This window comes from Aythya ferina (assembly GCF_964211825.1).
Source record: "Aythya ferina genome assembly, chromosome: 2".
NCBI lineage: Eukaryota > Metazoa > Chordata > Aves > Anseriformes > Anatidae > Aythya > Aythya ferina.
The window spans coordinates 80,539,857-80,562,748 of NC_140297.1; the positions used below are offsets into that span (position 1 = coordinate 80,539,857).

Genomic DNA, 22,892 nt, shown 5'->3' on the forward strand with positions numbered 1-22,892 from the left:
ATAAATTTAAAAAAAAATAAAAAGGTAAAAAAAGAGAAAGCTATATTTGGTAACTACATGGGTTAGATGGGCTTTCCTAATCTGTGTGAGGTCAATCCAAGGGATGTTTACATACTGTAGATAACCTACTTGAACAAATGCAGTATTATAGACCAATAAATGGATGTAAGAAAATTACATGTATAAGTTTTGTATATTTGTTAATTTTGGTAATAAATATGATGTACTGCATACAGTACGGGACCTTAGCACCTCTTTTAATAAAAGTTAAACAGAAGGGAAAGTCTGATGGCAATTTATTGACTACTTTGCACACAGCACTTAAAGCTTATCTGTGGCTTGTCACATGCCTCAGGCATCAAGAAGAAATGGCTCATCAGCATTGTGTCAAGGAGACAAGCCTTCAGTTCACAGGTTTGAGCAGATTGCCTGCTTCTTTTATTGATGTTCACTTGGATGCTGCCCTTAGCAGTGAATCGGCTCATGTGTAGCCCATCAGAGTAGTTACATTTCTGATCCATCTGAGTAAAAAGAAAGTCTTGGCTGATTTTTTTGGAACAAGCTGGGGCATTGAGAAGGTTGGATGCCAGTTACATAGCTCTGACAGAAGCTCATGCCTTCAGAAAAATGATGGACTATAACATGCAATATTCATTAATGGTCAATTTTACTCTGCAACCAAGGTTTTGAGCCTGGATCTTATCTTGTTTGCCTGTATAAACAGGAGAAATGGGGAAATTACACTAACACAAGTTCCATGAAATGTGGTAAAAGACTTCTGGAAGCAGGACAGTCTGCAATGACGTGTCTTTCTAGCTAAGGACTCTCTCCATCTCAAATTACCCAGGAAATACATGTGCAGACGTAATCACCCAGTTACCACGGGCACCTTGTGCTTAGTTTCTGTTGCAGAGATGCACAAAACACTGCTGCCTCCACTTGGCCGAATCTTAGGCTGCATCAATTTGAGACAGCAGCATTGTTTCCACCGGGGCTCATACAAAGTCATGCACCCTGGAGAACTAGGTAGCCAGCTAGAAAACAAAACAAAACAAATAAAACAACAACAATAAAGTATCTATTCAATCTACCATGATGAAACTCTCTGCTTTTGTAAATGTAATATGCCATGGGTTCTGCTTACCCCTTGAGCTTTACACCTCTGGGGAAAAAGCATGGAAATATACCTGATAATGATTCTTTTACTCATGCTGTAGCACTTACCCTCGCATACTGTGTTGATTTTGTAACACTAGACAAAGAACTGTAACCACCATGATCAAGGAAGTGAGGTGCAGCATTCAAAACTGGTGTTGAGAGACTTCTGAGAGCTTGCCCACCCCCCTGATTCAGCAGGAATCACAGAATGTAGGGCAGGAAGAATAGAGAGCCCATCTATCTCACACCGCTTCCCTGTCTGAATTAATAATCAATTTTATATATTTTAAGCAGATGCCTGATTATTCTGAAAACCTCCAACTGCTAAGGCTCCATAGCCGTCTAGGCAAACTTCCACAACATCAATATGTTCGGTGTTGAAAGCATTCCCTGGGGAGCACAAGCAAAGCATCCCTTGCTGCCATACAAGCCTACAATGCACTCAGACGACTGTGTTCCTCTGCAGAGCTACAGTTCAGTATTTACAGATCATTTCCATCTTTCATTTTAGCCACAATCTATGGTAACAAAAAGGCTCCAGATAATTCCTCACGTCCTGAGACCAGACTGCTTTATTTCTACCATTGTAGCTAGAGTGGACGAAGGGGAGCAGAAATGCAGTCCAGAATCACATTGCCTTCAACTTGAAGACACCTACTGCATTTATTGAGGCTTTTCCCAAGGAAAACATGTTCCAAGGTCTGCTTTTACTCCAGAGAAGCCCCCAGCAGTGGCTGAGACCATCCTCCCAGGTTGTGTGTCACACAGCGGGCAAGGACCAGTGGCACCTTTGTCAGGTGTTTGCACTCACACCTTCAGGGATCCTCCAGGGAGAATCCTCCACTTTCCTAAGCTGCACGCCACAGTTGGCTTCTCTGATTACCCCCTTGTTTTGCCTAAACTCATGAGCCCAGTCAATACTTGGACAGCTTGATGCTGTGACACTTACCAGCTGGTGTTTAGAAGATGCTTGGCAGCCTGGATTTTTCCCATTCTGTGGAACAGGTGACAGTGTTTTTGCAGACTGTGAAATCTCTATGCAAACAATCAACACTTGCATCTATCACCCTCCCACAAACAAAATTGAAGATCTCCCTGCATTTACAGATGAGATATAAAAACGATCCATTTGCCAACACATCAGGGCCCAAAGTAGAATAAGGGAAAAGATTGAGCTCAAAGGAGATGTATGGTGCCATATAGTGGCAGTGAAATAAATATGCTGATCAAACAGGTCCTCAGTCTCCTGCCCTGGGTCTCCTCAAGGCCGGGCCTGGCCATGTGCTTGGACATTTGTAGCACTACACAAAGCCTGCTGGTGGTGGTTTACAACGAGAAGCTCAGCCTGCCACAGGTCTGGGCTTTGCCACACCAGGAGACACCTCAAAGTGACAGCCACAGGCCTATGTGTAACCTAAATGGTTCAGAGGAAAGAAGGAGCAGAAAGTGTAAGTCATTTCACTACTTCCAGACCCCTAACTAACTAGTTGAGCTCCCTAACTAACAGAGCTAGACAAAGAACCACTCATGCCCCTACTATGGCCATGAATATGATGCAATGGCCCTCTGGAAGTGCTTCCTTCTTAGTTAATGGTCTAGCCTCTGAGGATTTATCCATGCAGTTCAGTCTGGCCCTAGGCATGACATCTGGAAGCCCTCTACTCTACATTTGGCTTTATGAGCAACCATGGGCAAGCACTACAGGCTCTGATGATTTCCTTTTCCCTACCTACCATCCATCTCTGTCTCGTCTAGGAAGGCTGCGTGACCTGTCATCTCTCATACTGCATCGGTCATCACACCCGGGCTCTGAATAGCAGCTTTCTTTAAGCTGTCTGTCAAGAGCCCAGATCTTCTCAGAGCAAAATGCAGAACTCAAGAATGCATAAAAAGAGTTAACATCATTCTTTATGGGATAAATTTTCTTGCAACACTGAGCTTCATTTGCTGCTGAATTGACCATTATTCCAGCTTTATTAGGTCCCTCTTGATTTTGTCTTTTCTCCTCCAGCTTTTATTGCTCTTAATCATTTTATGCCACCTTCACGTTTGCTGCCTAACTACAGAGCCCCTTTTAGGCCATTCATTAAAATCAATAGTAACACGGATCCTTGGGGACCCAAATGTAATATTTTGGTCACCTTGAAATATGATTTACTAGGCTGCACCAGGATTTTGCCTGGTGCAGCTCTCACGTAGAGCAAACCAGAACCTGCTTCATTGCCTGCTGCCTGCCTGCAGCTCCCAGGAACCATCAAACCAAGGGGGATGGATGGATCCCAGAGGTCTCTCCTGCATATGCACCACATCTTACCTGTGCTGGCCGTTAGTAGGAGAAATGAGGCATGTGAAAGAGAGACAAATGGTGCCTGACAGACTCTAGAAAAGTTCTGACCTGGACAAATTCAAAGTTGAGGAGATTCAATTGGTTCTGACTTTGTGCTGCCCGGGCCTTATTACCACCGTGCTATCAGGCTTGACCACTTTGGTTTCTGCTGGCTCAGCTGTTAGTCAGACCAAACCCGGGAGAGGCTGCTGCTCCCTAGGAGAGAAGACAGGGAACAACAGGTGAGAATGGCATGTAGGGATATCTGTACTGTTGTAAAATAAGTGTGCTGCAGCTCTCTCCCTCCGCCTGCCTGTCAGGGTGGGAGGCAACTCACTGCGTACTGCTCAGGAAATAGCCCTTTGTGTATCTTCTTCACATGCAGCTGGTATAAACATGGAGTTAGCCCATCCAAGCAATCCCAATTTGTGCCTGCTGAGACCTACAGTGTGCAGAAGAGGAGGAGCTGACTTTCTCCCTGTGGTTCCCTGTTTCTTGCAGGGCCATGAATAGAGTGCTCCAATATAGCCACCACTACACAGCTGCATCACCTAAGGGATTAGTTCTCCTGCACAGACGTCAGTGATTTGAATGTCATTTGGACTGTGATGCAGACATGATCTGTACCAGTGCATCCGCTATAAACAGATGGAGAAATATCAGCGGGGACAGCAGTGAAGCTCAGGTGGAGTGAGAGCTACGATCCAAGGAGAGCAATAAGGGCTGGGGAGTCCTACTGCCAAGCTAAGGACTTAGGAACCGAGTTTTAATTTCCATGTAAACTTTCTAAAAATCCCGCCCCCGCTGACAGACATGATATTTTACTGTTGGCCTCGGAAGTGGCAGGATCGGGCCACCTGCATCACTGGCTCTGAGCAGAAGAAGCAGCATGATGCCCACACTCCCAAGAGACATTAGAGTAATGTGGTAGAGGACATGGAAGGAAATATCTTTACTGTGACTTTTAAAAATCACTTGATTTTTTTAGGAGGTGTTGTAGAAGACAGTACAATGCCTGAATACCATTCTCAAATCTCATTTGTTATTAAGCCCACCATTAAGGAATGGGACTCTTGGGGAGTATGAATTTTCAAAAATAGCATTTTAATATCTATCAGCCAGTCCCACAATGACTGATCCTATTATTTTTTTCCTGAAAAGTGCATGAGCTATCACATTTAATAACAGAGGCAGAAGAGCTTGCCGTAACATCCACATAAATAAATAAAGCCAATGCCTATCATGACTGTGGGTGAGATTTTGTTCCTGTTCAGTGTGAGAGAGAAATTCCCCAGACTCATTCTGGGACTCAGGAAGCTGAACCCCTAGTTAAAGGCTTATTATTTCCAGAGTACAATGTGATCCTCCTCAGCAAGGGAGTAGCATGATGAACGTAGAATAGGAGATTTTGCCTTTTCCACCAAGTCAAGAGAAGGAACCTGGAAAACATCATTCAGATGCTGCTTGGAGTGTGCGGAGAACCTGGAGCCGTGCACACAGCCCTGTTCCTCCCAGTGCAGCTTAATGCTCTGAGGCTCCACTGACACTAGTCCTTCAGAGAGAGTCACTGCTGGCCACCAGAGAGTCTCTCAGGGTCCCAGATTTTCTTGACCTGGTCCTTATCCAAATCAGTTATGAGGGAGAAATCAGGGAACACATGAATCCCCTTTTCGCTCAGGTATGAAGACATTTTCCCCTGGGCAGCCCAGGATACATTTTGGAACAGGAGAATTTCTACAGCTCCATAACCTTCTTGTTGCCTTCCTGAGCTACAACATGCATCGCTGTGACTCTACAAGAGCAGTGTTTCCAAACTCAGAGGAGGAAAACTCATCTTCTACCAAGCAGTAATGCTAACACAGGATGGGTTGTTTGGGCTTGTTTATTTTCCTTTTTGCATGGATTCTTCTGGGATCAGCCACAAGGAGACAACCTGTCCAGCAAGGTCTCTTCTTCTTGAAGAACCTCACCCAACTATTCTGTAAAGGCACAGGTATCACGGATTGGGAAGGTAGGAAAAAAGAGGTACAGAACAATCAATTGACCTTCCAACAGAAACAGGAACAGACACCCAGCCTGCACATGACCTCTTCCAACCTCAGAGCATCCTTTTGGCTTAGAAAAATCATGCTTGTTTTCATCTTAGAGCCACATTCTCAAAAAAAAACAAACTAAGTAGTTGAAGTACGTACTTTCCAACAGTCTCAGTCTTGTGCCTACTGACCAGGAAGAAGTGTCATTAAAATGTCTTTAAGATGTCCACTAGGGATAAGGAAAAAGATGCATATTCTGCCTTTAGACTGTATGCAAAGGGCTTTGCAAACCTCTGGTAAGTAAGACCCTAATACCTGGTACATTTTATTTTATTTTTTTTTTTTAAGACAAATAAATGGAAGCACAGAGAAGCTGAACAAAAATGCCTAAGATTTCAGAGGAAAACACTGTATTTGGTAACCTGTAACCAAATTTTGGTAACCGAGTGGCAATTTGTGCTAACTCCGCAGACCTCCTTTTATCACTTCATAAATTATTCCTATGGCATAGGTGACATGATGCAAAGTCATTTTTTAAACTGGTGAAATAAATGAGTCTATGGGTAGCATGATAAATACAGTCCTACAGAAGAAAATTAACTCTACTATTAATCCAAGGAAAACTTATTTTACGATTCCCATATATTTGAAATTCTCAACTCCTATTCAGCCAGCTGTCCAACCACTAAAGAAATCAAAAGTCAATGTTGCATTTACAAGCCAAAACAGATGAGTAGGATAAAAATGTGTGAAAGCTCTTATTAAATCTTATCATCCAGAGTTAATTGTAAACTGTTTTCCTAAACCAACAGAGTAGTGAACAACCACAACATAAATTAAGTGTAATTTTGAGAAATTAGAGATGATGTTAGCATTTTAGAAACATCACTCACAGTGAAAGCTCCAAACTGACCGATTTATAAGATACTGAGCCTCCTTCATCTTCCCTGAAAAATGTCAGCCATCTCATGGATCTGCTTTATAAATGAGCAGCATGTTCAAGGACGAGGTAAAATATTGGTTTTGCTTAAAACAAGACCTAATAAAGCAGGCATTTTCTGTGGCGGCTTGGCACAAGAGAAGCTAATGTCAGCAAGGAAAAGGGCTCCATCTCACAGAATGAGCCAGGCTGTATGTAAACCAGTGCAGTGGCCACCCCAATAACCTGCCTGGCGAAGGAGAAGGGGAGGCTGGAAGCCCTCCCCACCAACCCCAGTATTGCATTTGTACATCTGGGCTCACAGAAAGCAAAGCATCTCCCACCAACACCTTGGTGTGCAACCATGACTCGTCTATCAGCCACGTACTGCCAAATGTGCTTTCCCAGCTCATCACTAACATGTAACACTAACAAGGCACCATGAGATTTGGTGCCTGGTTTTGGCTCTGCTGTCCATGCACTTTGTATGGTGGATTTTCAGTCTCTCTGCCTTGGTTCCCCACCCGGTAACCATCTTTGCTACCTGCTGTAAAGTAGCATAACAACCTGAAGAGTTTTAGTATTTATTTAAGCAGACTGCTAAGCACTTTTAGGGCCCCTGGCACACGCTAGACAGGATATAAAGCTGCATATTCCTTTACAAAAAGCACATACCCTTCTAGCTCTGGGAAAAGAGGGAAAGGAGGGTGACTCAGTGGCAGATGTTGGTAGCATCTCTTAGTGCACTGCCAGAAGGCACTCAGAGATTGCAGTGATACAGCCTCCCTTAAAGCCTATCTAGAATAGACTTGAGCAAAATGCAGTGGCAAGCCAGATCCTAATCCCTTCTCTTTGTCTCACTTTAGGATTTGTAGTCACAATATTTTGCTCCTTTATTCAGGCCTTTCCTCCAAGAGCATCAAAGCACACAGTAAATATGAATTACTGAAGCAGCACCGCATTCTCGATGCGTACGGTGACTGTGTTATCAGTAGCCCTTGGAGACTATTACATGTTGGTATTTTTGCTAAAGAAAATCAGCTCAGTGTCTCGGTGCAGCCCAGTAGGATTTGAGACTGGTAATACAGCAGATTCTGCTTTTCCTGAAAACTGTAGAACAGGATCTAAAAATTATTTTTTTAGTCTCTGTCTGTGGACAAGAGAAAGAGGGGAGGTTACCCTAGTAAGGAAACTGTCCTACTTTAGACACCAGTCTCAGGAGAGGAAGAGTTGGACCCTGGAGGAGCACTTCTCTCCCCAGGCCATCAACTGCTGGCCATGAAGGAGGTGTCCACATCGGTAAAAGGTGCCCAAGGGACTGCCAAGGGCACCCTGGTTTCTCACTGCCTGTCTCCTGTAGGGATGAAGATGGGTTTCACCGAGACACCAGTGCAAGAAACAACGGTAAAGAGTTAAATCCAAGAGGCTCCCAAATTGTTGCGTTGGGTCTCCGTAGTGCTTCATGGGGGTGCACAGACCATAAAGGAGGCAAGGTCTGCCACTGCCTGAGGATTTGTATACCTGCTGCCATGCCAGTTGCCACCACGTCTGCTGCTGAAACTGGCACGTGGCAAAAACGAGTTGGCCAACCTCCCTTTTAAATAAAAGAGGGATTGTACTTCAGGCAGGATGCAAGCACGTGGCATTGGTTCGGTACACAGCTGTGCTAAAGACTTTCTTTAGACCCAGAGCAAGTCATTTATCCTGTTATTATTGGATCCCTGTCTACAAAACAGAGATAATGGCCTACTCCACCTTCGCTACTCTGCCCACAGGGGCAGGGGAGCAGCTCTCATTCTGTGCGTGGATAATGGCCACTGCGATGTATCAGAATTATAAAAAGAAAAATTACACTATTTAGCTACTTTTGCTGTAACGCTCTCCCTGCCAGGCTCTGCCTGCTACTCATTGTCCTGTCTCTGCAAGTAAACACCGTGACAGCATCTGAAAGCAAAACACAGCTGTGGTGAAATACCCGATCAGCTTGCAGCCATTAAACAAACAGAATGACGGCCTTTTCCTTTTGTTTAAAATATCATTACTGGGAACAAGTCATCTCTCTCCCCGCCTTTGTGCTTCGGTGCCCATGTTAGGCTTTTAAACCTGACCTAGTTTTGGCTGGAAAGTTTCACGGGAAGAGTCTGCAGACACCATCACCGCGCACGTTATTTTCCTTGCTAATCAATACCTTGTAAGAGCTGGAGCATCTCCCTCTGCTGAAGGTGAGCAAAGGGATCAGAAGGCACAGTACAGCCAAACTCTAACGTTGTAACCCCTCGAGTGGCAATTGCACCATTGCACATTGTGGCTTCCTGCACCCCCGCATCCCTTTTGACTTCCCTAGTGCTCCACGGAGCTAACAAAGGTCACCCCAATCCTAGAGAAATTCCAACAACATCACTGAAAATGGAAAAATCTCTGCTTTCCCCACAGCAAGCAACTGGGGCTGGCACGCTGCAGCAGCGTTTGTGGAGCATGGTGACTTTTTTTGGTGTCTGGATGAGCTGAGTTTATAACTGAAGTCTTTTGTGGCTGGAAGCTCCTGGCTACAGGTCTCGTTTGCTTGTTTCAACTCTCCTCAGGATTTCCCCCGGTGCTGAGCTGCTTCAAGCGATTATAATCCAGGGGTAATGTCGTGCAGGGGACGGGCAAGAGTTCACAGTGAATAACAACTAGTCTGCATTCATGATAGCCCTGGAAAAGGATAACTAACTGGTGCTGGAGCAGGTGGGCACCATCTTGAAGCAGCGACATCAGAACGGATCAAACTGCACCTGAGCCCAAACTGAGGCCGCGTGGAGGCTGCTGTCAGGTGTGAGGCTGTCATGCACACTGGGCCGTGCATGGGGAGGGGACAGCCCCTTCTGCTGCACAACACCACCACCACCAAATCACTCGTTTATATTTTTAGTGTCACTGATACCAAGTATCCAAGTGAAGGGTAGATCACACTGGAACTGGAAGTAGACAAGTGAAGGACAGCTAATCCTGCTACACCTCTTGTGGTTGGTGTTGTAACAGGGAGAAGTTATATCAATTACTAGCGGTCAAAAACCACAGTTCAGCTATCCCCAGGTTATTAACATTTCTTTGCCTCACAGTAAGTTGTGGAGTGGCACAGAGCTATTAACAGCAGGCAGACCATGCTAGTATTGCCTATAGCAGCCTTGCTTTCCCATCCACGCCTGAAGTCTGCAAAGCATTTCTACAAAGGGTATTAGCATCTTCCCTCTGCCAATATAGTATGTCTTTTCTCTTTGCTTGTTTGTTTTTTTGAACTTAGAGTCTACCTTTAAAAAGCAGCCATCAAATGCTCAAGCAGTCTAAGGGATAAAAGGGAAAAAAAAAAAAAAGAAAAGAAAAGAAAAGAAAACCTGAGGGAGAAAACAGATTTCAATTTCTGATTTCCAAGAGGCTAATATAAAAAGTAAGAGGGTAGGAGGGAAGTGTTTTAGATTTTCATTTGGAAAAAAAAATAATGCCCTGGCAGTCTCTTCCCAGCAGCAGCAGTCCACCTGGATGACACATTTGTAGGTCAATCAGGGGGGAGAAAATAAATTAAAAAAAACCATGTGATTTCCCCTGCAGAGCTTCAGAGGGCAGCGCAGTCTGAGATGTGGGTGCTGCTGAGCCATGTGGGCACCCAGCAGCTGTGGGGCACCGGAGATGCCTTTGCCTCATGGTGCTCACAGCCCTGCTCCGTACCTCTGTGGTGTTCAGCATGGGATCTCTCTCTTAGGAATTTGAAGTCCCAGTGCATGAATGAAGCATAAAGTTGTGACATAAACATAACCAGAGCTATACCATCAGCCCTGCTACACATCTTCCAAGTCAGGCAAAAAGATCTGAGAGTCCTCTGTGCAGTCTCTCCAAAAGCAGCGAAATCACTAGATACCCCAAAGCTGCCACAGGCCTCACTCATTCAGAGTTTTACTGGGAGAAGGAGGGTTTGGGAACACGTATCACTCCCAAATTTCCACAGTCCCTGGGTCCTTTCCTCAGCAACACAAATAGACGTAAGTGAGCAGAACCTCAGGAATGCTCTAAAATAGTACAGGGCTACTCACCACCATGGTCAAAGCAAAGCAACGCTGGCCATGAGCTTACATTTTTCCTCATAAGCCACCAAGAATCCCACCAGCTTCCCATGGACCGAGCAAATGGCCGTGCTCCAGTCAGCTGCAATGGCTTACAGGGGGCTGGACCAGACCTAGTGGAGCATTTTTGAGGACAGGGTGATGACTGCCACAAAGACGAGGACCAAAGCTTGGAGAGGAAAACAAACAGCCACCATGAAACACACGGGATCATTTCTATTCAATTGCCCACTGCGGAGGATGTGTGTGTAATTTAAAAATACTGGGCATGAAGGTGAAGATCAACCCCACTTTACTCTAAAGAATGGGCTCATAAATGAATTATAACGTTTCTTAAGTGATTTATAGCCGTTATAATCATTTTACAGATGAGCAATACATGTTGTAAGTCCATCAACAGAAGATTTAATAGGCAGGCAATCACTCAAGCCCACATGACAACTGATTAACCACACACCAAACCATCTCTCTGTGCCCTGTGAGCCCCTGCTGCTTTGGACACGAACACACCACCAGCACAACCCCATGTATGAGTAACAACAGCTAGCTGACCTACCTGGTCCCTCACAGCCACCAAGCTCTAGCTCTTCCCCTGCAGCACCTGGGAGCCTGCCCCTGATGCCAGCACACCCCTGCTCCTCTGAAGGGCACAGCAGCATCCCCCACCTCGTTACCTGCACGCCCACCAAAAAACATTCCTCACTGGGCTCTCCACATGCATACCATGACTCTGGGACACTGGTACTCCTCCTTGGCTCTTGAGTTTTAATACTTCGTTTCTACCAAAGGTCAGCAAGAAGGCGCAAGAGCACCCTGCTGCTCTGTTAAAGAAACCAATGATGAGGAAATGCACTTTCCTGCACTCATGGTAGACAGCTCTCTGCTGTGCTTCCCACACACAGCAAGAAAAATTCTCCATCTTCATCCATGAAAATATGGACAAGAGTAAGGTCACATTCAGCACCCAGACTCTGGACCATGCCCTTTAAGAAGATAATCTGCCCTCTGCACTGGGTCCTACACTGAGCTATGGCTTATTTTGTGGGTGGTTAGTCCCTATCCATCAAGGGAAGAGGTTGGTGCCAATGTTTCTATAAGAAAATCAAATGTAATCGTGCCCTAGGTCCATTTAGATCCGCATGAAATGCCTGCACTAAGTGCAGCCACTGCAAGCCTCAGCTGGTTAGGGTTGCCCTGAGCTCACGGGGGCCTTGTTGTAGGGTCACAGCCTCTGTGAAGGAACATGCTTCCTAATCACTTCTGCAGATTCATAAAACATTTGTAGATATTTCAAAAGATACGCAGACAATTTTACCTCTCCTCTCCCTTTCATACAAAAACCAAACCAAACCAAAAATAACAACCACAAAACAATTTGTTTCAAAATCTTTCCCTTCCAAATGCTTTCTGAGGCCCCACAGGCTCGTGAATACTCCCATCCCATAGAAGCAGCCCACATGCTCACTGGCTGCCATCTGGATGCATTAAAATTCCATTTTGAGCAATAGTAATCCCCTCTTCATAGCGGCGGTAGCGCAGAACACCAAGATCCCCAAGTGTCCTGCCCCCAGGAGGGGAGCTAGGAAAATGAGACAATTAAAATAAATAAAATAAAAATAAAAACACAAAGGTACAATCTCTGGGATTGTGTCACTGCATGGATCTGTCACTCAGTTAAAAAGAAAAAAAAAAATCATGTTTTGATGCTCTGTACACACATGGAGAGAAAGAAAGAAAAGACTTTCACTGTAACGTATCCATGCTTAAAAGAAATCACTTTCTAGCCATTGCCATAGGCTGAGGTGACGCCAGTATTATTTTTTACTGCACTGTACGTGAAACTTCACTGTCCAGCTGTGTATTGCTGCCAGTCCAATTACTCATCCTCATATGAATGGGCTGCACAGGGGCTGTACAGGGGTTGTTAAAAAAATAAGAAGGGAGGATAAAACAGCGCCACAAAGAAGCAAGCCAAAGGCAGCCAGGTTTAAGTGTGGTTGGATTCTCTTCATGCAGAACATGTTATTTTCCCAGTAAGCAGCCTGTAGGAATGGCAAGCAGTCGCACAACACACACAGAGACAGATTGCCCCAGCAAGTGAGCAAGCTGACAAACCTGGAAGACCAATACGCAGCGTGTTAAGGAGCAGAACACAGCCAGGGGGGCTGATTCCTCCCAGCCCAGCAGTGGAGGATAAACCAGAGCATCCTCTTTAGTGGAAAAGGAGGTCTACAGTTTTGCTGGCTTTCTTTCTTCTTCTGCACACCATGGTCTGAAATGTTTTGTGGCTTTTGGAGATCATTGTAGATAATAAGGAGCCTGTGGCTCCATCCCTGCAGCTCCAAGCACTGGTGGGATCTGGAAACATGATGATGGTAGACATCTGGGGGCTCTCACCCAGCAAACATACATGTAGAGCTACACCCAGGGAATGAAAAGGAGAGAAGACTTGACAAGTGCTGCAGGACCTGCATTGCAGCCCCACGGCAGATGGCAATGCATCAAGCCTGGTCAGAAGAACCCATCACTCTACTGTTTGTTTTTTTTTCTTTATTTCTCCTGGACACGTGTTAACAAAGCCACACACTTGCAAACAGAAGAACAAAAGTTAAACATGTATCTGCTTGCAAAGGCAAAAGGCTTTGAGTCCACACTCAGACAGTTGGAAAACACGATCAGGAAAAAAAGCTGGAGAAAATCTCCTCCTCTGTTTTTCTGTTTGTTTGTTTCTTTAATGGATGCGGTAGCAATTGAGCATATCAAAACACTGTAAGCTCAGCAGGGCAGGCATTTCCACTTGGATCTCTGAAAGACTCTGGAAATCACAGTAATCAAGTATCCTGATGGGATGGCAAGGTGCCCTTGCTCCCACTGAAATCAGCACACCGATTTCAAGGGCAATAGCTTTTTACTTTAAATTTTAAAAGCTAGAGAACCTTTTGTGGAATATTCCTGCTACTGTGTACAGCAATTTCCTCACCGGAATTGCTTTAAAAATCCCGTAATTGCCATTTTGTTAGGAAAGGTTTTACCTAGATAATAAACAGCACATATGCTATTCCCCTCAAGATACAGAGTTTTCAGGGAAGGACATGTATCCCAAAAACCTAGCTCTTTAGTTAGCTCCAACTGCTGGTAGCACCACGAGGTTATAAAAACACCTCCGATGCAGACCAAAACAGACAACCCATCCAGAAAGCTGGAGGGAGAAATCCTGTACAGCGATCCATTCAGTTCTCGAGTTTGCCACATGTCACTTTTTGAGGCAAGTAGTTAAAAATAATGTGAATTAGTATTACTCCAAATTGCTGGAGGAAGGAGAAGCATAGCTGAACATAAAGGGAGCAGCAACTTCCCTAGTTAGAAAGAGCAGAGCTTACAATCAAAACCTTGGTGCTTTTGTGCCTTTCTAATTGTAATGGACAGGGATGATCCTCAATGTCTGCTGCTTTTTATTTCTGCTTTCACAACCAAAATTAAACTATCCATGCAGCAAACCCTCCAAAACCAGAGCATTTGTGTTCATTGATTTTGCAAAACCAGAGCCAAGATTTTCTGCCCTGCTCTAACAAGCTTCTCTAACTCTAATTCCTCTGTGTGAAGAGTCTCTCACACAAATTCCCAATTGCATTCAAGGCTTTATACACTTCCTTTTAAATCCTTTGTTCTTTTATTTGGCTTCAATTTTGAGCAGGTTCCTGAGCATTTAGGCAAGCATATAATGGTGTTACTGCCATACCCTTAATTATGCCTTTTTTTCCTTTTGCTCATAAGCACTAATTGAGTCGTGATCTCTTTGCAAATGTGGCTTAACCTGCTGTTCTCCTGCTTGCTCAGGCACCACAAATAAAAAAATAATGGCACTGGTAATTAACTGAGGGCTGGTAATATAACTTGCCTCTCAACCCATGACGGGTAAAAGTTCAAGTGAAAAGTAAAGTTTATAAATGTATGTTAAGTGACCCAGAACTAAGCACCAATCGGACATACAAGAAAAGCACAAGCAAAGAAGAAATGAACTTCAATATCAAGTGGAAGAATTTGGTCGAAGTAGATGAGCTTTAATTTTCTAAACACCTAGATAATTATTAGTAACTAGATAGATAGACAGACAGACAGAAAGCACCTGCACATACATTTCAGCTGCATGTGTAAGGTAGTACCAAGCTGCAGAGGAATGCTTTTGACCAGGAGAACATCTTTGAAACCTTATCACCAGGAATTTATACGACACCTTAGTACTGACTGGCAGAAAAACACAAAAATCATTTAAAAAAAAAATAATAATGAGAGACAATGGACGGAGCTGTGGTTTAGTCTGAAACAAGCAAAACTGAGAAGGTGCTGCCTCTGTACCTAGTCTCAGTGGTGGGAAGCCTTTGTAGTCAGAGGGAAGCATCAGGTCACACAGAGGCTGCTGCTTACCAGGCAGGATAAAAAAATCATGCTCCGCGCAGAAGAATCCTTCTGGCTGGGGAATGCACACAAGCAAGGATGCAAGAGATAAGAAAAGCTCTTCTAGCACTCCTACTAGTGAAAGCAACCCCCCAAGTGGTGCAGCTGATGGAGATCATGAACTGGAGAATAGGGATGGAATAACCTCAATAATTTTTTGCTCTCACTCCTGATTTTCTTTGCTGTTCCCCTGCAACCACCTCTCTCCTTTCCCCTTACTCTTATGCTATTCATGGGCCAATTAGAAAGCCCTCATACAGCCAATTTAATACCCCTGAATCCCCATCAGTTATAATCATAGCTGTGGAGACTAGTGGATGAAGAGGCTGCCTCATATTTCAAAGCTTAATGAGTTCCATTCCTTTTAATATTACACTTCTATTAAAATTCATGGTCATTTTTTTCCATTAATTTCATTTATGAATTAATTCCTTCTAATTTTCTAAAGCATGACGCAACCAGTGACTTATGTAGGTCATGACAAATGAGTGTCAGTAAAACCTTTAAAATGCAACATCTTGTATTCTGTACACCTTGGTCATAACCCTCCCACAATTTATAATTGGGATTCACAAGGCAGGGAGGAAGAAAAAAGGACAACTTTCATAGTTCATGTTCAGAGAATGGTGAAAAATTAAGGCGATCCAGGTTATAAAAAGAGCTCTCATTCAGAGGGAATGCTGTGCCTGAGAGCTAAGAAAGTTCTCTGCTTCACTTAGTCACAGAGAATAATATATGGACAGAAAGAGTAAAAACCCTGGTTGTTATAATGTCTTCCCTTTTCTTCTCTTTCTGCTCAAAGACAGAACAGGATGCCAGAAGGCAATCATGTCCTGAAGGTAAATGGAATAAGAAAGTAAGAATACTGAAAAGCATCTATCTAAGGCTGTTCACAGTGCACGAACACCCAAGGCAAAACTGCTAAAGTTTACTGGGATATTTTTGAAGAACTAGGGTATCCTTATCCATCACATACATAAAACTGATTCAGCAAGCACAACGTGTGCCCAGCAAATTCTGTGAGAAAACAGCAGAAGCAATAATGTAAAGATAAAGATGGTGTGGAACCTGCAAGTGGCAAAAGGCAACGTAGCGGTCATGGCTTTGGTGCAACCTCAGCAACTGAAACCTTTCCAGAGTCATTACTGACCAAAGCTTAACTGGAAAAGAAATACTGCAAACATGCCTCAGTGTCTGACATCAAAGACACACAGGGCAGTGGAGCATCTCTGGGAGGGGTCATGCTCTGGCCTCTGTAGTTCTGCTCTACAGCTGTCACAACAGAAGAAGGTGGAGGCCCAGCAGCAGGTACCTTGTGCTGCAGCTGGCTGGATGATGAACTGCAGCTGAAGGCATTGAAGCTTTTTTTTTTTTCTTTTTTTTTTTTTTTTTTTTTTGCAGGGATCCTCAGTAAAAGCAGGTAAGGCATTGAAGCTTTTTTTTTTGCTTTTTTTTTTTTTTTTTTTTTTTTTGCAGGGATCCTCAGTAAAAGCAGGTAATTTGCTCCCCAAACATGGCAACTTGTTAGTCAGAAGTCTCTGAAGTGCCTTCCTGCTCTGGCAATGTGCCCTGATAAGAGCATTTCTATAACTTATTGGTGCAAGCAATCATTGCAGAACCTCTTTCTTCTCCCCCAATAGTCAATAAAGCATGACAAGTCTCCAAGGCCTACCTTGCACAAAGCACAGCAAAGCATAATGCCCAGGGCCATATTTCCTTCTCTCTCATGCTGATTCATCATCCCACCGCTGCAGTTTAACGCAGTACAGGGGTTTTCAAGAATTCAAAGTTATTCTTGGATATGACTTTTGATGCCGCACAAGAGTTAGTTGAAACAAATAAAGCAGCGCGAAAAACATTGTTTTCCTGCTTTGAAGTGTTTGCACTGTGGTACTATGGCATTTGCTATTGCTATGCACAACCTACTTTACACATATTAAACAGATTCCCACGGAGCTGCTCACAATTTACAGGGAGAAATTCATCTTTCAGCCACACAAATGAAAGCTGCAGAGACTAGCTGGCAGCTCTCAGAGCTCACACGATGTTGCTTCCTCAGCAAAAATATAGTTCTGTATGTAAACCTGCAAATTTTGGATCACCAGAAAATTCTAAGCACATAGTTATTAGATTAATTCATCTAGCTGGAAGTAGGAGCCCTTAAAACACCCAAAGATACCATTATTTTGTTAAATTGCATTAAAATCTCAGAGGATGTCCAAATCATTAGCAAAATCAGGATTGTCTGAGCTCCAAAGAAACACGCTGTACTGCAAACCCATCTAAAGAATGTTTTATAACTGATGTTTGCAAGGTCAGGTGGAAGTATCAAATACAAAGTGTGCTCACAGCTCCCTAGAGTAGCTGGAAAAACAAAGGAAATGCAATCTCCAGCTCTGTTTTTGGTCTAGAGGAATTCAGAGTCCACAAAATCCTAATCGCACTGCTTACCACAGCACCAGAAGGCACTCAGATGCTAGAATGACATATGACCATATATCAGAAAGAATAACAGTATGCTGGCTGCTTTATGGGCATACAAAAAAAAAAAAAAAAAAAAAAAGAGAGAGAGAAAAAAAGACAAAAGACAAAAAAATAAATCCTTCTCTCACTCTAATTATTAGAAAACTTAGGATTCTCCAAACAAAACATTGTCTCCACTACACAAACAACTGCTTCAAAAAGCAATCATTATTCACAGACAGGAACGTGAACGATTCTGGAAGAAAAGAAGCAGAACAGTTCTCAAAGAACTGAATTTATTATCTTGTTAGGAGAAGACAAAAAGAGAAAGAGAAGAAGAGAGAATAAGAACATAAAAATACAGTATGCACGTTTCAGTATTCAAACTCAAGTCCAAGAACTATCAAGGGTTTATGATAATATTAACCACTGTCCTAAGTAGCTACTCATTCGTACACAGCTAGTTACGACAGATTTTTTTTTCTTTTTCACTGTGTGGACAAAATTTTAATGATTGAAAATACTACATTCAGTTATGTATGATCTCAGACATTCATTTTGGGGATCTTTTTGAAAGCTAATTTAGTAAAATAAGTGACACTGCCCTTTGACTCAATCAGAAATTGTAATTCGTGATGCAAGCGGAGATTAAGAACACCCACACCTAATGTGGCAATAGGAGTTATTCCCTTTCAAACCTCGGTTAGAAGGGGTTATTGCTGCTACCTCTGCCCACTGTGTGGCAGAGATGAATGCACAATAGCCTTTGACAAAGGCTGCTCTTACTTCATTCTCAGTGTCAACAGCAATGCAGAAATGTGTGTCAATAGGACTCGCTATTACAGAGCTGAAAGCAGGACTGTGCTCCACAGATCCCTGGAATATAGGCATCAAGACCCATTTTAGATGCTTTTAAGTGTATGAGACATGTACGTGGGGCTGACACTGCCATCAGGCTGGTGGCCAGTCACTACTGGGGCTCCACAGGGCTCCACTTTGGAGCCATTTCTTTTTAATGTTTTCTTAAGTGACTTGGATGCAGGACTTGAAGGTGTTCTAAGTAAACTTGCTGGCAACACTAAATTGGGAGGGTGTGTTGACTCCTTTGAGGGCGGAGAGGCTTTGCAGAGATCTTGACAAATCAGAGGGCTGGGCAATCACCAGCCATATGAAGTTCAACAAGAGCAAATGCTGAATTCTACACCTGTGATGGGGCAACCCTGAATCTAGGGATCGACTGGGGGATGAGAGGCTGGAGAGCAGCCCCACAGAAAGAGATCTGGGGGCTGTGGTAGGCAACAAGTTGAATGTGAGCCAGCAGCATGCTCTGGCAGCCCAAAGGGCCAGCCATGCCCTGGGGTGCATCAGACCCAGCACTGCTAGCTGGTTGAGGGAAGGGATTGTTCTGTGCTGCTCTGCCTGCTGCAGCCTCATCTCGAGTACCACATGCAGTTTTGGGCACCACAGTATAAGAAGGACATAAAATTATTAGAGAGAGTTCAAAGGGCTACAGAGATGGTGAAGGGTCTAGAAGGCAAGACATGAGGAGCTGTTGAGCTCAGGGAAGAGGAGAATGAGGGGAGGCCTCATGGCGGCCTGCAGCTCCCTCACGAGGGGAGCGGAGGGGCAGGCGCTGAGCTCTGCTCACTGGGGACAGCGACAGGACCCGAGGGAATGGCATGGAGCTGGGACAGGAGAGGGTCAGGCTGGGGGTTAGGGAAACGGTCTGCACCCAGAGGGTGGTCGGGCACTGGGACAGGCTCCTGAGGGCAGGGGTCATGGCACCAAGCTGCCAGAGTTGAAGAGTTTGGACTCTCAGACATAGGGTCTGGTTTTTGGGTATGAGATTGGGTATTTTTTGTATGGAGCCAGGATTTAGACTCCAAATGTGGGTCCCTTCCAACTTGGGATATGCTGTGATTCTATGATATGACATGAGACTGCAAATCCACATTCTTCTGGAGAAGCAGCTGGAGTGCACAAGACAGAGGGCATTTGAAACAACACTAAGATGCCTCTGTTTTGAAAACTGGTCCCCACTCCCCTTCTTTTAAACCTTTCAAAAGCAATTTACTCAAAACACATTTGCATGCTGCTGTATGTGTAATTTGCATCATGCACTCTCTGACCGCATCACTTTAATTGTAACAGTCCTATCTGCCCTGATTTTATCCTAAGGCAATTTTTAGTCCAGATGAAACAGCCCTGTGAAGAGATTCTTTGACTCTACTATGAAAGCATGATTTACTTCATGCACTGCTTTTCCAAGAAGAAAAATTTAAAATACATTCTCATAGGTGCAGAGAGCTTGATGCCACATGACATTGCCAATAACCTATGCAATTTTCCCCCTTAAATCATCAATATGAGTCCTGTTAAGCTCAAGAGGATGGCATGGCTCAGTCCTGAATGAATTTCTCACAGTCAGGGCTATGTGCTAGAATAAATTAGGGGAAAAATAGACTCTAGGCAAAGATTTTCCTTAGGCAAACTGTTGAGAGCACTACCAACACAAGGCATAGAAGGGGGCAGGGTGAGCCCGTGGCTCTCCATGCCAGCTGACAGCCAGGTAATATTAGCAAGGGCAAGAAAGCACGGGCTTTCTGAGGCAAGAATGCACCCAAAGAGAGTGCTCTGGATGCTCCTGAAAGTCCCCACATCTGCATGCATCTGACACACAGGGAAAACAACTCTAAAACTGCTTCTCCTTCTTGCCCTTCCCCAGTAAACTGCATTGAGCAGAAGAACAGCAAAGTGACTCAGTTATACAGTGTGTTCTCCAGCTCCTGTTATCCTTCGTGTATTCCACCATTTCAAGCTGCTCTCAATAATTAATAAGAAATAACACTGGAGTGCTTAGCTGAGCTAAACTCTTTGCAAGTTTCCCATCAGTGCTGTTTACTTTCATTTAGTGTCATTGTTACACCAGAAATCCTTTTGCTCCAAAGAGACAGGACACACACAAGAAAAGAAATGCAGCATTCAGGCTTCCTTGTCCTTAATTTGCCTTGGGGCAAGTCGCAGCTTATGCTGTGTGCTACGGTCTGTACCACCATGTGCTGGCTAAGAACTCTGCTCTGCCTGAGCTCAAGGGAAGTAGCAAAGCCACAAGTACAAGATCAGCATTTTTTAAACATAACTCAAATCATCGTTTCTGGCTTTACTCCCAAGGGAAATGGCTACAATATATTAAACACAGCACGCTTGGATAGGGAACATGGACAGTACAGCAACCTGAAAAATTCATGTTCAATAGCAGTCGAAGTGACCCTACTGAATCTAGTGATGCAGTCAGCTCTCTTTCCCATCAGTTCTGCTGGCTGCAGTTAAAAGGAAAAGAGAGTACTCTAAAATAACTTGTTTACTAATCAAAGGCAAAAGATGCCTGGTTATACACAGTGAGAAGCTGCACAATGTGAGAAAGGTCAACACTGGCAAATGAGAGAGAACTGGGAAGAGTTCTGTGAATCTTTTTTAACATTTTTTTTTTTTTTCTGATTTTAATTGCTGTGGCTATGCTATTTGGTGACACAGGTCCTGGAAACCTCAACACACAGGGCTACCCATCATTCTGCTTTGACTCCTGTTCCAGCATCCTTTCCTTCAACTCAAAACTGTTGCATTGTTGTTGTTATTACAATGTTATCATTACAGAAACTGTGTTTTTGCCTTGGATATTTTTCTGTCTTGATAGAAAGAAAAAAAAAAAATGAACTATTCAATTTTTCAACGAAAGGTTGTCTGCTGACTATTTTGGCAAATTATTACGGATTGTTTAATTTTTTGTGAGGAAAAACTTCGCCTGTTTTCCAGTGGGCTCCTCCTAATGTTTCATCTACACTACAGTTTCCTCAATGTTGGGAATCAGTTTTCAAACAAAAATTTAATTTTGTTCGTCACTTCTTACAGTATGTGCAAATAGCACTGCTCTAAATAGCCAGTTTTCTAATCAAAAATGAAGGGACAGATTCACATGGGAGAATCTCCTGCACAGAAGCAATTACTAAAAAGCAAACATAATGGTTGCTTTTATTGACTTCAATAGCAGCCGATGGGTACTGTGTTTTTGATAGCCAGGCAAATGACTGAAAAATAAGACAGAAAGAATGAATTTCAGGAATTTGCTTGTTAAGTTTTAACCGAGGGGATGCATCAAGAGAATACAGAAGGCTTCCACAATTCCCAAAACAATGTCTCCTTTGAAATTGTAACTCACCCTTGCTCCATCCTGTGAAAACTTGTATTTACCTATTTCAGCTTCATCTTTCCCTCACACAGAGGGCAAAATCAGAATTCCCTCTTAATTCCTGCATTAGTAGTCATATCGTTGCTGTGTGTGGCAAACTCTGGTCCTCTAGGGTAGCAGCACAGCATGGAAGCGATGTTGACAGGAGGTTCCTACATTTCAGTTGCAATTTAGCTCTAATGAGGCTAAGGTATTACCAGCTACTGCAATTTCAAATCTTCAAAAGCAAAAAGATCATGCAGCTGAACATATTGAGTGCTGACAACCAGTTCCGTTCTGGTGATTAATTAAGAAGCCTTCAGAGCAGTAAAAGCTCACCAAAGAGGTATTCCAAAAATAAATAAATAAAATAAAATAAACCACTGCAGCTTGTTTGTTTCCTTAAAGAACTGTCTTTTCTTAGGCTGCTTTCTCTAAGGAAGAGAGTACATCTCTGTTTTAATGTATTTTACAGAAGGCTTTTCACAGCTGATACAGGGAGCTGCAAATTGCCTTCACTTTCCTACCTCCTCAGAGACTACCTTGTGGCAAAAAGATGCATGAGAATATGAAAGAGAGGAAGGGGCAGATCTTCATGCAGAGGCAACGCATGAAGAGAGCAGAAAGTACCCAAGGAGGTGGGCTACGAGCAGCAGCTCCTACTGGGACAATTCTCCAGCAGTTATTCAGTGGGAAATTAATGCTGTTATTTCACATCTCGTTCACTATGCGTTATTTGAACAAAGTTAATTCTTTCCTGTATGCAAGAAGAGTTTAATCGTCCTAATGAGACTGGAAAGTTATTTCAGATGAGTAAGAAAAGACAGGCACGCAGTGAAGCTGGCAGTCATTTAGCGGGGCCTATTATATCCCTACCGTACTATGAGGAAGTTCAGGCTCCAGTTCACAAACCAGCAACGCGATGCAAGGATGCTGTGGCGCCATTTATCAAGGGCTACACATCAAACCAGCCCTGAACCTAGAAGTGCAGAAGGGCCCAAACTTGCAGCCCTCTTCTCGCCCTGCTCAGAAGGATCTGTGCCCCCAAATGTGGCTCACATCCGTGGGAGATGGTGGTGACAGAGCCAGCACAAAGGTCAGTACACAAATTATTGTTAAAGGTTTATCTAATGCCACAACCAGTGGAGTAAAAGAAAGGCTGTGAGACGCCTCCCCCAGCTCTGAAAAAGAGCAAGGAACATGTTCTTTAACTCCC

The 22,892-nt window shown here is 43.7% G+C and overlaps 1 long non-coding RNA gene across 2 annotated transcripts in view; it reads right to left on the reverse strand.

Moving 5' to 3' along the window:
* Window positions 1–788: 788 nt before the first annotated feature.
* The window catches only part of LOC311431514, a 53,681-nt gene continuing 31,577 nt past the window's right edge, over window positions 789–22,892 (reverse strand). Inside the window, exons 4-6 of one of the 2 annotated variants that reach the window (XR_014689502.1) lie at window positions 3,554–3,700; window positions 2,108–2,152; window positions 789–1,034 (exon numbers count right to left, since the gene is read on the reverse strand). This is a non-coding gene — a long non-coding RNA (uncharacterized lncRNA). The remainder of the gene's footprint in view (window positions 1,035–2,107; window positions 2,153–3,553; window positions 3,701–22,892) is intronic. The other variant, XR_014689501.1, reaches the window with a different exon arrangement.